This window comes from Salmo trutta, chromosome 29 (assembly GCF_901001165.1).
Source record: "Salmo trutta chromosome 29, fSalTru1.1, whole genome shotgun sequence".
Lineage (NCBI taxonomy): Eukaryota > Metazoa > Chordata > Actinopteri > Salmoniformes > Salmonidae > Salmo > Salmo trutta.
In genome coordinates, this window is record NC_042985.1 from 8,863,235 (window position 1) to 8,886,866 (window position 23,632).

Consider the following 23,632-nt stretch of genomic DNA (forward strand, 5'->3'; position numbering starts at 1 on the left):
CAAACACACACACACACACAACCACACACACACACACACACTCACGATAACATCCTCCCTTGTCTCTAGAATAAAGGAGAGTATTGGTGCGTCCATCACTATCGTAAATGTCCAACAGTCTGCTGTACTGTAGGCCTGTACTGTATCTGTGTCCCATGGTTATCGTCTGTGGGGATTCTGTTACAGTGAAGGTAAACTCACTGCACTGTACACCTCTGGTCGTTGGGTGGGTGTGTACGCATGCATCTTTCAGTCAATGTAGGTCAAATTGACCACTTCTATTTGCCAAGTCATTGTGTTTAGCTGTTGTACAGCAGTAGCATGTGTTTAGTACTTGTTCACACCCTGCCAGCAGATTCTACATGTATTATTATTACAGACACAAACACAAAACACTGGTCTGACTTACTGGATGATGGCTCCACACACACCTATGGGCTCATGTCTGGTGAAAACACATAAACGTGTCATCTGGAAAACAACAACACAACAACAAGAGACTCATTATCAATCTCTCTCCACTCCAAATGACATATTACTTCAGGTTTAGAGTCTGTTTGAATGTGGCATCCTTTCCCATTTATTTAGTTTACAGTCTGTTTGAATGTGGCATCCTTTCCCATTTATTTAGTTTACAGTCTGTTTGAATGTGGCATCCTTTCCCATTTATTTAGTTTACAGTCTGTTTAAATGTGGCATCCTTTCTCATTTATTTCGTTTACAGTCTGTTTGAATGTGGCATCCTTTCCCATTTATTTAGTTTACAGTCTGTTTAAATGTGGCATCCTTTCTCATTTATTTAGTTTACAGTCTGTTTGAATGTGGCATCCTTTCCCATTTATTTAGTTTATAGTCTGTTTGAATGTGGCATCCTTTCTCATTTATTTAGTTTACAGTCTGTTTAAATGTGGCATCCTTTCTCATTTATTTAGTTTACAGTCTGTTTAAATGTGGTATCCTTTCCCTATTTAGTTTACAGTCTGTTTAAATGTGGCCTTTCTCATTTATTTAGTTTACAGTCTGTTTAAATGTGGTATCCTTTCCCATTTATTTAGTTTACAGTCTGTTTAAATGTGGCATCCTTTCCCATTATTTAGTTTACAGTCTGTTTGAATGTGGCATCCTTTCCCATTTATTTAGTTTACAGTCTGTTTGAATGTGGCACTTTCCCATTTATTTAGTTTACAGTCTGTTTGAATGTGGCATCCTTTCTCATTTATTTAGTTTACAGTCTGTTTGAATGTGGCATCCTTTCCCATTTATTTAGTTTACAGTCTGTTTAAATGTGGCATCCTTTCTCATTTATTTAGTTTACAGTCTGTTTAAATGTGGCATCCTTTCTCATGTATTAAGTTTAAAGTCTGTTTAAATGTGGCATCCTTTCCCATTTATTTAGTTTACAGTCTGTTAAAATGTGGCATCCTTTCCCATTATTTAGTTTAAAGTCTGTTTAAATGTGGCATCCTTTCTCGTTTATTTAGTTTAAAGTCTGTTTAAATGTGGCATCCTTTCCCATTTATTTAGTTTACAGTCTGTTTAAATGTGGCATCCTTTCTCGTTTATTTAGTTTAAAGTCTGTTTAAATGTGGCATTCTTTCCATTATGTAGTTTAAAGTCTGTTTAAATGTGGTATCCTTTCTCATTTATTTAGTTTACAGTCTGTTTAAATGTGGCATCCTTTCCCATTTAGTTTAAAGTCTGTTTAAATGTGGCATCCTTTCCCATTATTTAGTTTACAGTCTGTTTAAATGTGGCATCCTTCTCGTTTATTTAGTTTAAAGTCTGTTTAAATGTGGCATCCTTTCCCATTTATTTAGTTTACAGTCTGTTTGAATGTGGCATCCTTTCCCATTTATTTAGTTTAAAGTCTGTTTAAATGTGGCATCCTTTCTCGTTTATTTAGTTTAAAGTCTGTTTAAATGGGGCATCCTTTCCCATTTATTTTTTAAAGTCTGTTTAAATGTGGCATCCTTTCCCATTTATTTAGTTTACAGTCTGTTTAAATGTGGCATCCTTTCTCATTTATTTAGTTTACAGTCTGTTTGAATGTGGCATCCTTTCCCATTTATTTAGTTTATAGTCTGTTGAATGTGGCATCCTTTCTCATTTATTTAGTTTACAGTCTGTTTTAAATGTGGCATCCTTTCTCATTTATTTAGTTTACAGTCTGTTTAAATGTGGTATCCTTTCCCATTTATTTAGTTTACAGTCTGTTTAAATGTGGCCTCCTTTCTCATTTATTTAGTTTTACAGTCTGTTTAAATGTGGTATCCTTTCCCCATTTATTTAGTTTACAGTCTGTTTAAATGTGGCATCCTTTCCCATTTATTTAGTTTACAGTCTGTTTGAATGTGGCATCCTTTCCCATTTATTTAGTTTTACAGTCTGTTTGAATGTGGCATCCTTTCCCATTTATTTAGTTTACAGTCTGTTTGAATGTGGCATCCTTTCTCATTTATTTAGTTTACAGTCTGTTTGAATGTGGCATCCTTTCACATTTATTTAGTTTACAGTCTGTTTAAATGTGGCATCCTTTCTCATTTATTTAGTTTACAGTCTGTTTTAAATGTGGCAGTCCTTTATCATGTATTAAGTTTAAAGTCTGTTTAAATGTGGCATCCTTTCCCATTTATTTAGTTTACAGTCTGTTAAAATGTGGCATCCTTTCCCATTTATTTAGTTTAAAGTCTGTTTAAATGTGGCATCCTTTCTCGTTTATTTAGTTTAAAGTCTGTTTAAATGTGGCATCCTTTCCCATTTATTTAGTTTACAGTCTGTTTAAATGTGGCATCCTTCTCGTTTATTTAGTTTAAAGTCTGTTTAAATGTGGTATCCTTTCCCATTTATTTAGTTACAGTCTGTTTAAATGTGGCCTCCTTTCTCATTTATTTAGTTTACAGTCTGTTTAAATGTGGTATCCTTTCCCATTTATTTAGTTTACAGTCTGTTTAAATGTGCATCCTTTCCCATTTATTTAGTTTACAGTCTGTTTGAATGTGGCATCCTTTTCCCATTTATTTAGTTTACAGTCTGTTTGAATGTGGCAATCCTTCCCATTTATTTAGTTTACAGTCTGTTTGAATGTGGCATCCTTTTCTCATTATTTAGTTTACAGTCTGTTTTGAATGTGGCATCCTTTCCCATTTATTTAGTTTACAGTCTGTTTAAATGTGGCATCCTTTCTCATTTATTTAGTTTACAGTCTGTTTAATGTGGCATCCTTTCTCATGTATTAAGTTTAAAGTCTGTTTAAATGTGGCATCCTTTCCCATTTATTTAGTTTACAAGTCTGTTAAAATGTGGCATTCCTTTCCCATTTATTTAGTTTAAAGTCTGTTTAAATGTGGCATCCTTTCTCGTTTATTTCGTTTAAGTCTGTTTAAATGTGGCATCCTTTCCCATTTATTTAGTTTACAGTCTGTTTAAATGTGGCATCCTTTCTCGTTTATTTAGTTTAAAGTTCTGTTTAAATGTGGCATTCTTTCCCATTTATGTAGTTTAAAGTCTGTTTAAATGTGGTATCCTTCTCATTTATTTAGTTTACAGTCTGTTTAAATTGTGGCATCCTTTCCCATTTATTTAGTTTAAAGTCTGTTTAAATGTGGCATCCTTTCCCATTTATTTAGTTTACAGTCTGTTTAAATGTGGCATCCTTTCTCGTTTATTTAGTTAAAGTCTGTTTAAATGTGGCATCCTTCTCATTTATTAGTTTACAGTCTGTTAAATGTGGGCATCCTTTCTCATGTATTAAGTTTAAAGTCTGTTTAAATGTGGCATCCCTTTCCATTTATTTAGTTTACAGTCTGTTAAAATGTGGCCTCCTTTCCCATTTATTTAGTTTAAAGGTCTGTTTAAATTGTTGGCATCCTCCTCGTTTATTAGTTTAAAGTCTGTTTAAATGTGGCATCCTTTTCCATTTATTTAGTTTACAGTCTGTTTAAATGTGGCATCCCTTTCTCGTTTATTAGTTTAAAGTCTGTTTAAATGTGGCATTCTTTCCCATTTATGTAGTTAAGTCTGTTTAAATGTGATCCTTTTCATTTATTTATTTACAGTCTGTTTAAATGTGGCATCCTTTCCCATTATTTAGTTTACAGTCTGTTTAAATGTGGCATCCTTTCCCATTATTTAGTTTTACAGTCTGTTTAAATGTGGCATCCTTTCTCGTTTATTTAGTTTAAAGTCTGTTTAACTGTGGCATCCTTTCCCATTTATTAGTTTACAGTCTGTTTAAATGTGGCATCCTTTCCCATTTATTTAGTTTAAAGTCTGTTTAAATGTGGCATCCTTTCTCGTTGTATTTAGTTTAAAGTCTGTTAAATGGGGCATCCTTTTCCCCATTTATTTAGTTTAAAGTCTGTTTAAATGTGGCATCCCTTTCTCATTTATTTAGTTTATAGTCTGTTTAAATGTGGCATCCTTTCCATTTATTTAGTTTTACAGTCTGTTTAAATGTGGCATCCTTTCCCATTTATTTAGTTACAGTCTGTTTAAATGTGGCATCCTTTCTCATTTATTTAGTTTAAATGTCTTTCTGTTAAATGTGGCATCCTTTCTCATTTATTTAGTTTAAAGTCTGTTTAAATGTGGCATCCTTTCTCATTTATTTAGTTTACAGTCTGTTTAAATGTCGCATCCTTTCCCATTATTTAGTTTAAAGTCTGTTTAAATGTGGCCATCCTTTCCCATTTATTTAGTTTAAAGTATGTTTAAATGTGGCATCCTTTCCCATTTATTAGTTTACAGTCTGTTTAAATGTGGCATCCTTTCCCATTTATTTACTTTAAAGTCTGTTTAATGTGGCATCCTTTCCCATTTATTTAGTTTAAAGTCTGTTTAAATGTGGCATCCTTTCCCATTTATTTTGCTACATCAACCATTTGCATTTTCGAAATGATGGTGAAAAATATCCTTATTAAAGTCTCCATATAAACGGGGAGCACACAGTCATGTTCCTCCTCTGCCCGTCCTAAAAGTCCCTGTGCCTTGCTACTCACATGGCTGAAAGTCCTGTTTAATAGAAGGAAATAGAGCGGGCAGATACAGGAGACCCCAATAACCAGACTATTAAGCCTATTGTTTGGAGTGAAATGTCACCCTTGACCTTCTTGGAATGGAGGGGCAATTAAAAGCGTCCCCCATCTCTAACCCTCCCCCCCTCCATTTAATTGCTGCAATGTCCCACCCTCCTCTTTCTCTGTAGTAGTCAACTGGCTTTTTAGGGTAATACAGTTTGAACTATAAATAAGTTAAGTTGGAATGTTTATGCGATAGACTTGACCTTAAACTACTCTGTTCAGCAGAATGTACTTACTTGGGGTGTTGTGGTACTAAAGGTTTGTTAAAACCCTGCACAAACAACTGTGGTTACGACCTGTTAGTGTGCCATGTTGCACATGCGTTGCAGCAATTGTTCACCAATAGTCTACTGTGGTGCACCAAACTTTTTAGTGCCCTCAACTCTAACAGCACAACTCTTAAGGTAGTCCGACATAAACAAAGACAGGAAACTGTCTATTATAAAATACATGTATAATACTGCACAGTAACATGAATTTACACCAACACAAGACATTCCAAATCCTTTTCACTACTGTACCACAGTATCTGTGCAACTAAGGTCCACCCTTCTGACATAGCAACTAGCGGGGAACAACTTACTCACTCCAATGCTGCCTTAATGGACACCCTATTCCCGATATAGTGCTCTACTTTTGGCACCTTTCTTCCTTCCGTGACATTTTGCATGATCCCCTCCACCTCCACACACGGACCATGTCAAACAGCCCAGATGATAGCCTAGATAACGGGGTTCAATCTGATAGTCTCACTCCGGGACTCTGTCCTTGTCTTGTTTCTGCTATTGATGTATGTGGTGATTACAGCCAGACAGACTCCTACACACCCAGGATCCATTATCTCCCTGTGTCCTGGGTGAGCCGACTCATCCACACTTTACAGCTTATTCAAAGGTTCCATTTCCATAGACATGGGATGTACAGTAGAGTACAGGGAATAGGACTGTGTCCCAAATGGCACCCTATTTCCTATGTAGTGTACTACTTTTTGAGCAGTGCACCTTTGCTTTTTTAGACCCAGAGTGTTTTTTTTTTGTGTGTTTTTTTTAAGGAGAGAGGAATTCCAAACTCCTTTGGTTTTGTATTATTTTCATGACAGGTTAGGTAGTAGAGGACAGAGTAGAGAGAGCAGAAACCAGCAGCCCCATCTCAGGGGTATATATGGTTCTAAAGGTGAGAGTGTTTCCTGCTCAACCAGACTCCAGGCCAAGGCCCAGAGCTGTTCTTAGGTCATCAAGTTGTTCCTGACAGGTAGAGGAGTGACTTATACAGACTATTATACCAGGGGATAGTCACCTTAGTCTGGGAGTTGTTCCTGACAGGTAGAGGAGTGACTGTATACAGGACTTTATACCAGGGGATAGTACCTTAGTCTGGAGTAGTTCCTGACAGGTATAGGGAGTGACTGTATACAGACTATTATACCAGGGGATAGTCACCTTAGTCTGGGAGTTGTTCCTGACAGGTAGAGGAGTGACTGTATACAGATATTATACCAGGGGATAGTCACCTTAGTCTGGGAGTTGTTCCTGACAGGTAGAGGAGTGACTTATACAGACTATTATACCAGGGGATAGTCACCTTAGTCTGGAGTTGTTCCTGACAGGTAGAGGAGTGACTTATACAGACTATATACCAGGGGATAGTCACCTTAAGTCTGGGAGTTGTTCATGACAGGTAGAGGAGTGACTGTATACAGACTATTATTACCAGGGGATAGTCACCTTAGTCCTGGGAGTTGTTCCTGACAGGTAGAGGAGTGACTTATACAGACTATATACCAGGGGATAGTCACCTTAGTCTGGGAGTTGTTCCTGACAGGTAGAGGAGGACTTATACAGACTATTATACCAGGGGATAGTCACCTTAGTCTGGGAGTTTGTTCCTGACAGGTAGAGGAGTGACTGTATACAGACTATTATACCAGGGGATAGTCACCTTAGTCTGGGAGTTGTTCCTGACAGGTAGAGGAGCGACTGTATACAGACTATTCATACCAGGGGATAGTCACCTTAGTCTGGGAGTTGTTCCTGACAGGTAGAGGAGTGGACTGTATACCGACTATTATACCAGGGGATAGTCACCATTAGTCTGGGAGTTGTTCCTGACAGGTAGAGGAGTGACCTTATACAGACTATTATACCACGGGATAGTCACCTTAGTCTGGGAGTTGTTCCTGACAGGTAGAGGAGTGACTTATACAGACTATTATACCAGGGGATAGTCACCTTAGTCTGGGAGTTGTTCCTGACAGGTTAGAGGAGTGACTTATACAGACTATTATACCAGGGGATAGTCACCTTAGTCTGGGAGTTGTTCCTGACAGGTAGAGGAGTGACTTATACAGACTATTATACCAGGGGATAGTCACCTTAGTCTGGGAGTTGTTCCTGACAGGTAGAGGAGTGACTGTATACAGACTATTATACCAGGGGATAGTCACCTTAGTCTGGGAGTTGTTCCTGACAGGTAGAGGAGTGACTGTATACAGACTATTATACCAGGGGATAGTCACCTTAGTCTGGGAGTTGTTCCTGACAGGTAGAGGAGTGACTTATACAGACTATTATACCAGGGGATAGTCACCTTAGTCTGGGAGTTGTTCCTGACAGGTAGAGGAGTGACTTATACAGACTATTATACCAGGGGATAGTCATCTTAGTCTGGGAGTTGCTACTGACAGAGGCTGATAGAGGAGAGGGCCTTGCAGATATCTACAAAAGGAAAATAATGATCTAAGTCAGTGACTTGCTCCGGATACAGAGAGCGGTAAGAGGGATAAAGGATGAGGAGACATAAGAGACGATTGAGAACAGAGGAGAGAGTAGGAGCAGAGAGGAAGGAGCGGAGAGGAGATACGAGGAGAGAGAGAGAGAGAGAGAGAGAGAGACGAGAGAGAGAGAGAGGAGAGAGAGAGAGAGAGAGAGAGAAGGGAGAGGAGGAAAGGGAGAGAGAAGAGAGAAGAGAGGAGACCCAAACCAGGGCACTGCGTTCATCCACCTCTGGCCTGCTCGCCTCCCTCCCTCTGAGGAAGCACAGTTCCCGCTCAGCCCAGTCAAAACTGTTCGCTGCTCTGGCACCCCAATGGTGGAACAAGCTCCCTCACCGACGCCAGGACAGCGGCAGTCAATCACCACCTTCCGGAGACACCTGAAACCCCACCTCTTTAAGGAATACCTGAGATAGGATAAGTAATCCTTCTACCCCCCCCCCTAAAAGATTTAGATGCACTATTGTAAAGTGGTTGATCCACTGGATATCATAAGGTGAATGCACCCAATTTGTAAGTCGCTCTGGATAAGAGCGTCTGCTAAATGACTTAAATGTAATGTAAAAATGTAAAGGAGAGAGGAGAGAAGAGAGGAGAGAGTAGAGCGGAGAGGAGAGGAGAGGAGAGGAGAGGAGAGGAGAGGAGAGGAGAGAGAGAGGAGAGAGAGAGAGAGAGAAGGAGAGGAAGAAAGGGGAGAGAAGAGAGAAGAGAGGAGAGAAGAGAGGAGAGAAGAGAAGAGAGAAGAGAGGAGAGAAGAGAAGAGAGGAGAGAGAGAGGAGAGAGGAGAGGAGAGGAGAGAGGGGGCTAGCTCAGAGGCGTTGATCAGGCCACTGATCTGGAGTGTCTGATTCTCAGCTAATCCCGACACAGACTGTTGCACCTCGCTGATTACCATCAGCCCCCTCTTCCTCTTCCTTTGTCCTCGCCAGCCTTTCGTCTCTCAACTGCCCCATTGGAATCTAATCAGGAGGAAAGAGGGAAGCCTGTTTTGTCTATCTGACGTCCTGCCGTGGCAGCCGAGGATGGTTTTTGACACTGCAATAGGGGGAAGTATTAAGAGGACGGACGAGATGCCACCCAGGGCTGCGGACAATTGATGGATTGGCTGAGTGACTCGACCGCTAATTAACTTGTTTCTTGACGACTGGGCGGAACCAGTGGGCTAATCATATAGTGGACAGAAAGTCTATGTGAGCCATTACGCCACAAAGGAGAGAGACAAGGGATTGTTGCGAAACAGCTTGATCAGATTGACATGTCATGGACCTTTTTGGGAAATACTTTAATAAAAGCTGGCTGTTATAATGCATTATTACCTGTGATAAGCATATAATAACACTGTTTGGAAATCTTGTTGTATTATAAATGTATGAAATGGTAATAACTGGATCATTACGAGATGATAATGAGACGTTATAAGGGGTCGTTAGCCTACGTGCTTTTAACAGATCATAATGCACCTGTAGGTGAAAGTAATAGCCTGGCAATCTAAAAGGTTTTAAAGCAGCACAGAGACACTTACCTACAGGCATGGTTTTGCCATGTATCTTGTCGGCCCAACCGGCATAGTATCTAAGGGTTTTGATGCTGCCGTCCAGATCAATGAAGAAAGAATGTAGGAATGGCTTCCCAGTGTCTATAGTCTCCATAGTCTGTAAAAGAGAATCAGAAACATTGAGCATAGTGCATTAAGGCCACATTAATGCAGGCTATCCTAACTTCTGGGAAACCTGAGGCAGAATCATCTCAATAGGAGGAAAAAAGATCTGTTGTGGAACAAAAAATAAATAATAATATATGTTCTCAAAAATCTATTTTGAGAGTTTCTGTCATCTTTTACTCAGTCGGCTGCAAGCGCAGCACCATCAACCCCTTGGCTGCTACAAAACAATGTTTTATGCCCTCGACGTGCGCCAAGAAGTGAATATGCTGTGGGAGTTCATGGGTTCAGAAAGAAAAGTAATAATGCTAATAATTATAATGCTGATAGGAGGCTGAGCAGAGGCCAGGGTCTCTGCTCAGGGTACGGCATGGCTGCCATCGCTAGCACGGTTGTCTCTCTGTGTAGCCAAGGCTGCTGTGAGCTGGAACATTAGATGACCAGAAAATACAACAGATCCATCTGAATCTGAATGTCATATCAAATGTTTTTCAAATCTAGATGAACAATCATTTCTATAGAGCAGAGGGGTGGACAGAAACCTTGACAAAAGCAATCCATGACATTGTGCATTTGACAGTATTTCAAAAAGTGACTGTACGTAAGTTACTAAACTCTTTGACGGACACAAGCTGCTTGAAACCACTAAGCCGAATGTGTTGGGGAAGAGAAAAATATTGTATGGTGAGACCCACTGTCAAACATGATTTGTACACTTATATGGTGCTATGATACTCAAGTTCTTTAATTGACTGTCTCATGCCAAGTGGGACACAAGTCAAGTGTTTACTAAAAACCTGGGTCAAATACATACGTCAAATACTTTAAAATAAGCCTACTTGAAAGTATTTGAGGTGCGCTTGATTTACCTTGGGGTTTGGGAGAACCAATAGAGAATGATAGAGGACTTTGTATCAGTCCTACTATGGCATCTGTGAGTGCACTGGCATCTCCATTTTGAAGTAGTCAATTTTGTTCCAGTACTTCTTCTATGAGTTGTTAAACAAACTGAAAGGGTGCATACTGCCACCTGGAGTGTGTTGTCTGAACAGGTATAAAGTCAAGGCTGGCGATTTACTGCCACCTGCAGTTATGGAATGTTTGCTTACGAGTATAGTTCATTAGCTGATCCCTCCTGATGACCCTGATGGAATTATGTGATCCTTGTGAATTACACTGACGAAGGCTTAGGAAGGCCGAAATGTTTGTCTATCTACCTACCCCCGAATTAACAAAATACTATAAAGAAACCTTGAATCTCCTTTTTGAGTGCGGACCAGCTACATCCATTTGTGCTCCTTCCTTAACCCATTGGAATTCCCACCGAGTTGGCTACTTCAAAATGGTGAAAGGCCTCAATGACACTGCCAATGCTAAATCAGACTTTTGGGCACTTGAGTCCTCTATCTATCTCTATGGGAGAACCAGATCAAGTGCAGCACCAACAATGACATATGTAGGCTATCTGACCAATAAGATCTAATTTAACCCAATGCAAATGGGCAGATAATGAGAGACGAAGCACTGCCACAGAGCTAGAACACCAATAGATTTATCCTGTATCCTTTCTTTGAGCTAAACGCTAAATCTGGTCTTTATTTCCCCCACAAACAGAACAGGGGTTAGCATAATTAGCGATACCCCAGCACAAGCAGCCCTCCCAGAGCATGTTTTCAATTAGCAGCCACATGCGATCCCATAATATGACTTCACTCTCATCTGTAATGTTTCATTTACAAATCTGACTCCTAATGCAATCTGGAAACTCGATTGAAAAGGCATTGGAACATGTGAGAAGGCATTGGAACTTGGCTTGGATCACTGTCTAAAATAATCCAAGGTGGCCCAACTCAAGATCCTTTAGTAACTACAGTAGTTCCACAGCCTTTTTGAGTTGACTCAACTTTTTGGAGAAGTGGCGGCAGGTAGCCTTGTGTTTTACTTATTTTCCACCATAATTTGCAAATAAATTCATAAAAAATCCTACAATGTGATTTTCTGGATTTTTTTCTCATTTTGTCTGTCATAGTTGAAGTGTACCTATGATGAAAATTACAGGCCTCTCTCATCTTTTTAAGTGGGAGAACTTGCACAATTGGTGGCTGACTAAATACTTTTTTGTCCCACTGTACTACCATGTCCCGTTCAAAGGCACCTACCACCATGTCCCATTCAAAGGCACCTACCACCATGTCCCGTTCAAAGGCACCTACTACCATGTCCCGTTCAAAGGCACCTACTACCATGTCCCGTTCAAAGGCGCCTACCACCATGTCCCGTTCAAAGGCACCTACCACCATGTCCCGTTCAAAGGCACCTACCACCATGTCCCGTTCAAAGGCACCTACCACCATGTCCCGTTCAAAGGCACCTACTACCATGTCCCGTTCAAAGGCACCTACTACCATGTCCCGTTCAAAGGCACCTACCACCATGTCCCGTTCAAAGGCACCTACCACCATGTCCCGTTCAAAGGCACCTACTACCATGTCCCGTTCAAAGGCACCTACCACCATGTCCCGTTCAAAGGCACCTACCACCATGTCCCGTTCAAAGGCACCTACTACCATGTCCCGTTCAAAGGCACCTACTACCATGTCCCGTTCAAAGGCGCCTAAATCTTGTGTCTTGCCCATTCACCCTCTGAATGGCACACAATCACAACCCATGTCTCAATTGTCTCAAGGCTTAAAACTTCTTTAACCTGTGTCCCCCTTCATCTACACTGATTGAAGTGGATTTAACAAGTGACATCAATAAGGGATCACACCGTAGCTTTCACCTGGATTCACTTGGTCAGTCTATGTCAATCAACTTAAAAATATGTTTTTGATAGATGTTTTGTATGTACATTATTTGATTATTGACAAAAGGCTGTTATATTTTTTTAGGTTAAATTAATACTACACTCCAAAACTATATTTTGGTATTTTGTCATTAGTCCACTGTCAATACAATTCCATGTCAGTTAAACTTTTTCCCAATTACGGTCTTCTCTTGTAACACACACAGGCCTAATGTCACACAGACACTCACCAACAATATTAGAATGAATGTCAAGGTTGTGTGGGGATTATATAGCAACGAGTGTAGAACTGAAAAATATATATTACTCGAATCGCGACATAGCAGCTTGGAAAAGATTTTCAATCACAGATCATGCACCTTCAGCGTCTGGTGCATTGCGCTGCTGCTGTCAATTCTCTCTGGACACCCAAACTAGATGATAGGCTACCTTCACAACGCAGGTGACAGATGTCAAGTTGACCAATAGGCTGCTAGTTGTAGCCTTCTACAGTCTAGAGACAAATAATGTTAATAGGCCGTTATATCCACAACTTACCGCTAGCAGTGCCCGGTCCCTCTCCATCAGGTCAGCGAGCTTGTGCAGGAGTCGCCCCCGGCTTGACACATCCATCCTTCGCCACGGCGAGCCCCTCTGGCTGGCCGCCCTGGCAGCCTTTACAGCCTTGTCCACATCTGCCTGCAGGTACACATCAACAGATTTAACCTACCTAAAACATTTCTATGGGTAATATTGTTTTGCATAAGTTACAATTATGAGCAGGCTAATGATAATTGATAGGCCTAATTAATTTGCAAAAATGTATTTTTGTCTGTAGCCTAATAAAGGACCTTGACATTGAGTTGATAGACAGTCACTCTCTCGGTTTTAAATTAGGCTATGGAAAAGGAAATTGAACATATAGGCCGAGATCAAGGGTCTTCAACCTTTTCTTGACCAGGGACCCCCTCCCAGGTAAACTGGCAACGCAGGGACCCCCATCATACGTTAGTAAAAACATTTATTTCATGTCTTATCTTATCATGGGCGGCAGGTAGCCTAGTGGTTAGAGTGTTGGACTAGTAACCAAAAGGTTGCAAGATCTAGTCCCCAAGCTGACAAGGTAAAAATCTGTTTTTCTGCCCCTGAACAAGGCAGTTAACCCACTGTTCTTAGGCCGTCATTGAAAATAAGAATTTGTTCTTAATTGACTTGCCTAGTTAAATAAAGGTAAACAAATTTAAAAATCATCAGGTGAATCATAATGGCAATGAGAAGTAATCAACATTTTAAAATTATAGATTTGGTAAATAGTTTTCATTATTTTGACCTCCCCACATTATAATTGGAAGAGGAAGTGTAGTCTCTAACAGACTATTAGCTAAAAAGGTAGTAACTCCAAACAGATTTTCGCTAAGAGTTTTAGCTGTTTAAACTAAGGTTAGCCATGTCTTGGCAAACATGTCCAAGTCAAGAAAGATTACCAGCAGTGAACGGCACTTGCCGCACTGTTAGCCTATTGACTGGTAGCCTATTGACTGTTAGCCTATTGACTGGTAGCCTATTGACTGGTAGCTTATTGACTGGTAGCCTATTGACTGGTAGCCTATTGACTGGTAGCCTATTGACTGTTAGCCTATTGACTGGTAGCCTATTGACTGGTAGCTTATTGACTGGTAGCCTACTGACAGGTAGCCTATTGACTGGTAGCCTATTGACTGGTAGCTTATTGACTGGTAGCCTACTGACAGGTAGCCTAATGACTGGTAGCTTATTGACTGGTAGCCTATTGACTGGTAGCTTATTGACTGGTAGCCTACTGACAGGTAGCCTATTGACTGGTAGCTTATTGACTGGTAGCCTATTGACTGGTAGCTTATTGACTGGTAGTCTACTGACTGGTAGCCTATTGACTGGTAGCTTATTGACTGGTAGCCTATTGACTGGTAGCTTATTGACTGGTAGCCTATTGACTGGTAGCTTATTGACTGGTAGCCTATTGACTGGTAGCTTATTGACTGGTAGCCTATTGACTGGTAGCTTATTGACTGGTAGCCTATTGACTGGTAGCTTATTGACTGGTAGCCTATTGACTGGTAGCTTATTGACTGGTAGCCTACTGACAGGTAGCCTATTGACTGGTAGCCTATTGACTGGCAGCCTATTGACTGGTAGCCTACTGACAGGTAGCCTATTGACTGGTAGCCTATTGACAGGTAGCCTATTGACTGGTAGCCTACTGACAGGTAGCCTATTGACTGGTAGCCTACTGACAGGTAGCCTATTGACTGGTAGCCTACTGACAGGTAGCCTACTGACAGGTAGCCTATTGACTGGTGCTTTTTCAAAGCCTATGTCAGACACTCCAGTCAGTGTATTAGCTCCAGTCAGTGTATTAGCTCCAGTCAGTGTATTAGCTCCAGTGAGTGTATTAGCTCCAGTCGGTGTATTAGCTCCAGTCGGTGTATTAGCTCCAGTCGGTGTATTAGCTCCAGTCGGTGTATTAGCTCCAGTCGGTGTATTAGCTCCAGTCGGTGTATTAGCTCCAGTCAGTGTATTAGCTCCAGTCAGTGTATTAGCTCCAGTCAGTGTATTAGCTCCAGTCAGTGTATTAGCTCCAGTGAGTGTATTAGCTCCAGTCGGTGTATTAGCTCCAGTCGGTGTATTAGCTCCAGTCGGTGTATTAGCTCCAGTCGGTGTATTAGCTCCAAACGGTGTATTAGCTCCAGTCAGTGTATTAGCTCCAGTCAGTGTATTAGCTCCAGTCAGTGTATTAGCTCCAGTCAGTGTATTAGCTCCAGTCAGTGTATTAGCTCCAGTCAGTGTAATTTTCTCAATATTAGGAGTTGACAAATAAAGTAAAAATATTATCCTCTTTTATGGTATGTAATTAAAAATGTGTTTATTCTGTTGTTGCTAGCGATATTCATAAAAACATTGGAGAAAAAAAACGTTTTTATATATATATATATTTTCGTAGACCCCTGCAGTCCCTGAAATGGCAATCAGAACCAGATGAAGAGAGATAGAGAGGTGGAGAAAAGACAGGATCACTGCAGTAGTAGTAATCAAATTCTGTTCATTTGATTTAGCAAACATTCCTTTTTTCCTCAAGTCAACTTAGTAATTAAGACATGGGCCTAATCAAACATGAATTCATGTTTTAGGTACATACTTTGTCTGCTTCTTCCACTTCACAGATTTTGACACCTGTTGCTGGATTGAAGGTCTGAAACGTCTTTCCTTTGAGAGAGGTGTGCCACTCATTGTTGATAAAAATCTGTTGGACACAAAGAAAGATGCAGTTTTAAAAAAATACTGTTTTACACTTGTTCATTAGACTACTATCAGTAAGCTATATAACACAGGAGCATAACTCAAGTGTGTTTTTTGGTTTTCAAATATATTTTTAATGCAATCTTTTGGATCCAACTCCAATATGAAGACATGGATAACACACCAACAGGCAAACCACAAACTCTAGCCTGTGCACAGGCTACAGACTAACATGCATTAGAATAACTTGACGAAATTCACCTGCCCTGCCTTATGATGTCTTAAACATGTACTTTGACATTATATTATACCTTATACCTTACACTCACGTTTCACATTTTATGGTCACGTGCACTAACTAGCACAGTGAAATTACTTTATTGAATGCTCTTTCCCAACAATGCAGTAGTACTATGTTCAAAACAGTTAAAAGTTTCTAAACTTATATATTTATATAGTTCAAAACAGTTAAAAAGTTTCGAAAGTTGTGCATACCGGTGTTTCAGATGTTTCGGCTTAATACTTTTTTTTCACATGACATTTTCACTATTCAGTGATTGCTGCTATGTTACTTAATAAGACGTGCGTCTCACCTTGGTGTGGCGTATCTCCTGCACTTTGACGGGCTGGGGAAAAGACATGGGAGGGCTCCCATCGCCATTCGCCCCGGTCACCCCGTTCTCTGTAGTTCCGTTCTGAGCCATTCTGCGTCACCGGTCCAGTCCTGCCACAACTGTATTCTCTATGTGTGTCTGTCTACTGAGCACTACAAGCGCATCCAGCGGTCTTTATAAGAATGCGAAAATCCTCCCTCGCTCTCTCTCTCTCTCGCTCTCTCCCCAGAGCAGCTGAGGGTAACCCAACTCTGCCCTTATCAAAATATCAGGCCCCAGTATCTGCAGCATGGAATCATAAACCAAAAGCCTCCTGGAATATTGTTGTTAATAGGAATGTTTAACGTAACAGGATAAAGATATAATGACATACGCTTTTATATTGACGGTCGGCTACTCAAGGACATGTGTGGCAGGTACAATTTTTGCGTGTCAACTTATTCATTGGGGAAAGTGCAAGGTGTCAAAGTATGGAACTTAAGCCATTCAAATGGATGCTAATTACTGTGGATGCTTTTAGACTACAGATGGCAAAATTGTAGAACACGGACAGCAGTACGTTCAAGTGTATACATTTCCAACACAATCTCACACTCAGTTCGTGTTAATATGTACAAAAAGTATTTCAGCAGATTTTGTGCGTTTTTGTGTGGCTTAATTCGTGTGAAAATACATATATTTTTGTGAGACTTAATTCGTAGCAATATACACACATTTTTGTGTGACTTCATTCATAGATAAAAAAAATTGTGGGAAAACTTCAGAACAATCTTTTAAAAGTTATTGGGGCAATGCATTTTGGGCAATGGTGCTCCACACTGCCTTTTTTGTGTCCCACATTTATATATATATATATAAAAAACATGTTAACAACCCAATATTGTTAATCAACCAGATTGTCACCCGAAATACTTATAATATAATAGTAGCCTTACGTTTTTTCTATGGTTGTTTTTGCTTAATACTTTGGGATACTGGTGCAATGTCGGATTCTATGAGGGTTGCCAAATTGGAGTAAAAAGCTGTATTTGTCCCCCCCAAAAATGGTGATATCGATGAAGGTATTTGATTGGGAATGGGGAGACATTTTCATGATGGGAAATGAATTCACCAACAAAGGTGGGAAAACAGAAGATCGTCGTGTCAATCATGTTATATACTTAGGCTATTGTAACAAGGCATATGTCAGCATTGTAGGCCTACTGCCCGAGGCCTACTAGGCTTTCATGTTAGCAGCCCTTAGAGTTTACTTTGCCACGAATGAGCCCTGGTCAGAGTCCCTGTTGCAGCTTTCACTTTATTCCGCTACATTGGTGGCAGTGTTGGGACCACGTCCAGCTAACGTCTAGTTATGTGATCTAGTATTAGGAAGCATTCTGGTTTTCAACATTGTGTTGGGTGTAATTACAATGATACAGTTGAAGTTGGAAGTTTACATACACCATAGCCAAATACATTTAAACTCAGTTTTTCACAATTCCTGACATTTAATCCTAGTAAAAATTCCCTGTCTTAGGTCAGTTAGGATCACCGCTTTATTTTAAGAATATGAAATGTCAGAATAATAGTAGAGAGAATTATTTATTTCAGCTTTTATTTCTTTCATCACATTCCCAGTGGGTCAGAAGTTTACATACACTCAATTAGTATGTGGTAGCATTGCCTTTAAATTGTTTAACTTGGGTCAATCGTTTCGGGTAGCTTTCCACAAGCTTACCACAATAAGTTGGGTGAATTTTGTCCCATTCCTCCTGACAGAGCTGGTGTAACTGAGTTAGGTTTGTAGGCCTCCTTGCTCGCTTTTTCAGTTCTACCCACACATTTTCTATAGGATTGAGGTCAGGGCTTTGTGATGGCCACTCCAATACCTTGACTTTGTTGTCCTTATGCCATTTTGCCACATCTTTGGAAGTATGCTTGAGGTCATTGTCCATTTGGAAGACCCATTTGCGACCAAGCTTTAACTTCCTGATTGATGTCTTGAGATGTTGCTTCAATATATCCACATAATTTTCCTCCCTCATGATGCCATCTATTTTGTGAAGTGCACCAGTCCCTCCTGCAGTAAAACACCCCCACAACATGATGTTGCCACCCCCGTGCTTCACGGTTGGGATGGTGTTCTTCGCCTTGCACGCCTCCCCCTTTTTCCTCAAAACATAACGATGGTCATTATGGCCAAACAGTTCTATTTTTGTTTCATCACACCAGAGGACATTTCTCCAAAAAGTACGATCTTTGTCCCCATGTGCAGTTGCAAAACATAGTCTGGCTTTTTTATGGCGGCTTTGGAGCAGTGGCTTCTTCCTTGCTGAGCGGCCTTTCAGGTTATGTCGATATAGGACTCGTTTTACTGTGGATATAGATACTTTTCAACCTGTTTCCTCCAGCATCTTCACAAGGTCCTTTGCTGTTGTTTTGGGATTGACTTGCACTTTTCGCATCAAAGTACGTTCATCTCTAGGAGACAGAACGCATCTCCTTCCTGAGCGGTATGACGGCTGCGTGGTCCCATGGTGTTTATACTAGCTTATTATTGTTTGTACAGATGAACGTGGTACCTTCAGACATTTGGAAATTGCTCCCAAGGATGAACCAGACTTGTGGAGGTCTACAATTTTCTTCTGAGATTTTGGTTGATTTCTTTTGATTTTCCCATGATGTCAAACAAAGAGGCACTGCGTTTGAAGGTAGGCCTTGAAATACATCCACAGGTACACCTCCAATTGACTCAAATTATATAAATTAGCCTGTCAGAACCTTCTAAAGCCATGACATCATTTTCTGGAATTTTCCAAGCTGTTTATAGGCACAGTCAACTTAGTGTATGTAAACTTCTGATCCACTGGAATTGTGATACAGTGGATTATAAGTGAAATTAGCTGTCTGTAAACAATTGTTGGAAAAATTACTTGTGTCATGCACAAAGTAGATGTCCTAACCGACATGCCAAAGCTATAGTTTGTTAACAAGAAATTTGTGGAGTGGTTTTAAAATGAGTTTTAATGACTCCAACCTAAGTATATGTAAACTTCCAACTTCAACTGTATATCTTGTGATCAATGGATAAGCAACAATGGGTGTGACAGATAGAAGTAGTCACTACAGGTGTCGTCAAGCCTTACATCAAAGTAGCCTGAAGCTGAATAGAAAGTGCTACAGTATGCCCTGACCAGTTATTCAGCGAAAATCCTCTGTGACTGTCTAATTTACATAAGTTTAATTATCAATGTGGACCCAAAACAAACACATTCTACACATTTACAAACTACCTGTTTAAAGTCTTATTACAACCATGGTGTTATTTTGTTACTGAAACTTATACATCTAATAACCTGAAATTGAAAATTGGATGTAAAAATATTGAGGATAATAGTGGATGATATTGCCACTCCTATTTGCCATATCTTCAATCTAAGCCACTAGAAAGTGGGTGTCCTCAGGCCTGGAGGGATGAAAAAGTCATTCTGCTAACCTAGAATAGTAATGACCCCGTTACTGGCTCGAATAGTTTACCAATGAGATTGTTACCAACACTTATGTAAACTTTTGGGGAAAATGGTGTTTGACCAGATACAATGCTATTTTACTGTAAACAAATTGACAAACAGACTTTCAGCACGCTTATAGGGAAGGACATTCAACAAGCACAATACTTACACAAATTACTGATGATTGGCTAAGAGAAATTGATGATAAAATGATTGTGGGAGCTGTTTTGTTAGACTTCAGTACGGCTTTTGACGTTATCGATCATAGTCTGTTGATGAAAAAACTTGTGTTACGGCTTTACACCCCCTGCTATATTGTGGATTAAGAGTTACCTGTCTAACAGAACACAGAGGGTGTTCTTTAATGGAAGCCTCTCCAACATAATCCAGATAGAATCAGGAATTCCTCAGGGCAGCTCTTTAGGCCCCTTACTTTTTGATTACTTTGAGTAAAGCCAGTGTGTCTATGTATGCGTATGACTCAACACTGTATACGTCAACTACTACAGTGACTGAAATGACTGCAACACTTAACAAAGAGCTGCAGTTAGTTTCAGAATGGGTGGCAAGGAACAAGTTAGTCCTAAATATTTTTTAACTAAAAGCATTGTATTTGGGACAAATCATTCACAAAACCATAAACCTCAACTAAATCTTGTAATGAATAATGTGGAACTTGAGCAAGTTGAGGTGACTAAACAGCATGGAGTAACCCTGGATTGTAAACTGTTATGGTCAAAACATGTTGATGCAATAGTAGCTAAGATGGGGAGAAGTCTGTCTATAATAAAGTGCAATGTTGCCTTCTTGACAACACTGTCAATAAGGCAGGTCCTACAGGCCCTAATTTTGTTGCACCTGGACTACTGTTCAGTTGTGTGGTCAGGTGCCACAAAGAGGGACTTGCAATTGGCTCAGAACAGGGCAGTGCGGCTAGCCCTTAAATGTACACAGAGAGCTTACATTAATGATATGCAGGTCAATCTCCCCTGGTTTAAAGTGGAGGAGAGATTGACTTCATCCCAACTTGTTTTTGTAAGAGGTGTTAACAAACTGAATTCACCAAGGTGGCTGTTTAAACTACTAGCACATAGCTCGGACACCCATGCATACCCCACAAGACATGCCACCAGAGGTCTCTTTACAATCCCCAAGTCCAGAACAATACTTCATAGAGCCATGGCTACATGGAACTCTATTCCACATCAGGTAACTGATGTAAACAGTAGAATCAGATTTAAAAAACAGATAGAAATACACCTTATGGAACAGCGGGGACTGTGAAGAGACACAGGTACAGACAGACATAAACACACGGGCGCTAGCACACACACTCTACACACATACATTGTAATATTGTTGTATGGTGGTATCATATATTTTGTGTTGTGTATATGTGGTGGTGTGACAGTTTTATATGATGTACTGTTTAATATTTTGTTTTATGTGTAATATAAGTGTCTTAATATGTTTGTACCCCAGGAAGAGTAGCTGTTGCCTTGGCAGCAGCTAATGGGGATCCCTAATATAATAAAATAAAACATATGGGTCAACAAACAATGTAAGTGTGTTATGCCGCAAAACACAACTATCCTTTTTTAGGATGCAATTCAGTAATATGAATCAGTGTTGATCCATCCTGTTCTGATCTAATGAGATGGATGTAGGATTTTCTACGGCCATGAAGGACGAAGCTAGGGCCCTCTTGATTCTCATTGGCGAAGACTGAACTCAAATTAGGGGTTATACAGTACCAGTCAAAAGTTTGGACACACCTACTCATTCAAGGGTTTTTCTTTATTTTTACTGTTTTCTACATTGTAGAATAATAGTGAAAACATCAAAACTATGAAATAACACATATGGAATCATGTAGTAACCACAAAAGTGTTAAACAAATCAAAATATATTTTATATTTCAGATTCTTCAAAGTTGCCACCCTTTGTCTTGATGATGGCTTTGCACACTCTTGGCATTCTCTCAACCAGCTTCATGAGGTAGTCACCTGGAATGGATTTTTAAAAAACAGGTGTGCCTTGTTAAAAGTTCATTTGTGGAGTTTATTTCCTTCTTAATGTGTTTAAGACAATCAGTTGTGTTGTGACAAGGTAGGGGTGGTATACAGAAGATTGCCTTATTTCGTAAAAGACCAAGTCCATATTATGCCAAGACAGTTCCACATATTCTTATATAAAATTCATTATGAAAGAAATGGTGTAATATACACTAAAAAGTTGAGCCTTGTATTAAATGCATTATGAAGAAAAGTGTGTAATGTAGGCTCCACAAAATATGAAATGCTTTATGAAGAAAATCATGTACATCTATTGTTGCCTACACCAAAAAAGGATCTTTCTGACTACAAGTGCACCAGTATCCCAAAGTATTAAGTGAAAACAAGCATAAAAAATAGTATTGGCTGGCGTCCCGAGTGGCTAGAGGCATTACTACAGACCCGGGTTTATTCCTGGGCTGTGCCACAACCGGCCGTGGCCGGGAGTCCCATAGGATGGAGCACAATTGGCCCAGCGTCGTTTGGGTTAGGGGAAGGTTTCACCATGGGGGGCTTTACTTGGCTTATCTCACTCTAGCGACTTCTTGTGGCGGGCCGGGTGCCTGCAGGCTGACCCCGGTCGTCAGTTGAATGGTGTTTCCTCTGACACATTGGTGCAGCTGGCTTCCGGGTAAAGCTGGCGGGTGTTAAGGAGCGCGGTTAGGCTGGTCATGTTTCGGAGGACACATGACTTAACCTTCGCCACTCCCGAGCCCTTCGGGCAGTTGCAGCGATGAGACAACATCGAAATAGGGGAAAAAAAGGGGGGTAAAATACAAAAATATATATGTATATAAAAAAATTCTGTATTGAAATTAATAAATAAAAAAACCACGAAAGGCTACTATTATATTCTGATTATTTTGGTGACAACCTGGTGGATTAACAATATTGGGTTGTTAACACATTTTTTTTATATAAATAAATGTGGGACACAAAATAAAGTCAGTGTAGAACACCATTGCCCATCATGCATTGCTCTAATAACTTTCAAAAGATTGTTCCAAAGAGTTTACAAAGCTGTCACCAAGTCAAAGGGTGGCTACTTTGAAGAATCTAAAATTTAAAATATATTTTGATTTGTTTAACACTTTTTTGGTTACTACAGTACATGATTCCATATGTGTTATTTCATAGTTTTGATGTCTTCAGTATTATTCTACAATGTAGAAAATAGACAAAATAAAGAAAAACCCTTGAATGAGTAGGCGTGTCAAAACTTTTGGCTGGTACTGTAAATGGTTGCCAAGATCAAGTTCACAAACAACATCACCAAACCTGATTGGCGTTAAATAATTCTAACACCGCCCAGTGTGTGTGTATGTGTGTGTGTAAAATAGAAGAGTGAGTGTGTGTACCCATGCGCACGTGCTGTGTAGGCCTATGTGTGTGAACTCCCCAAAATAGCCCCAGCGAGCGAAAGAGAGAGAGATTACTGTAGGCCTACCACCAAATTATTGTCTGTGTCTTTACAGTCAAAGCCATGCAAGTAATGAGTGAGAATTCATTTGTCTGCACATTATTTACATTGTAACAGAAGAGCTTTGATCAGCCACGGCCGGAGGATTGGGGGAGACTGCTGGCCGGTCATCAGCCGTGCAAAGGTGTGATGAGTTGTGATGTTCTTCGCAAACTTAGTTTTTGCACCTGGACGTGGTGAAGTTGAATGGAGTTGAACACATGCAAACAAATGCTTTTGTTCTCCGGGGGGACAAAGCCGTCGACCGGCTCGGGGCTCGAGAATCAAACACTGTCGCCATTGTTTCCCCTTCGTTGCCTCTTGTCACTCTTCTTGTCTTCTTGTTCTAATGAGGACAACGAGCTCTCGCCGGTGCATTTTTCACTTCAGCAAGTTTCTAACACTTCCTAATGAGAGAGAGAGAGAGAGACCCAGAGAGACTGAG

At 40.2% G+C, this 23,632-nt stretch overlaps 1 pseudogene; it reads right to left on the reverse strand.

Moving 5' to 3' along the window:
- Positions 1–405: 405 nt before the first annotated feature.
- LOC115167458 (aldehyde dehydrogenase family 1 member A3-like) lies at positions 406–16,607 on the reverse strand (annotated as a pseudogene).
- Between the last annotated feature and the right edge of the window lie 7,025 nt (positions 16,608–23,632).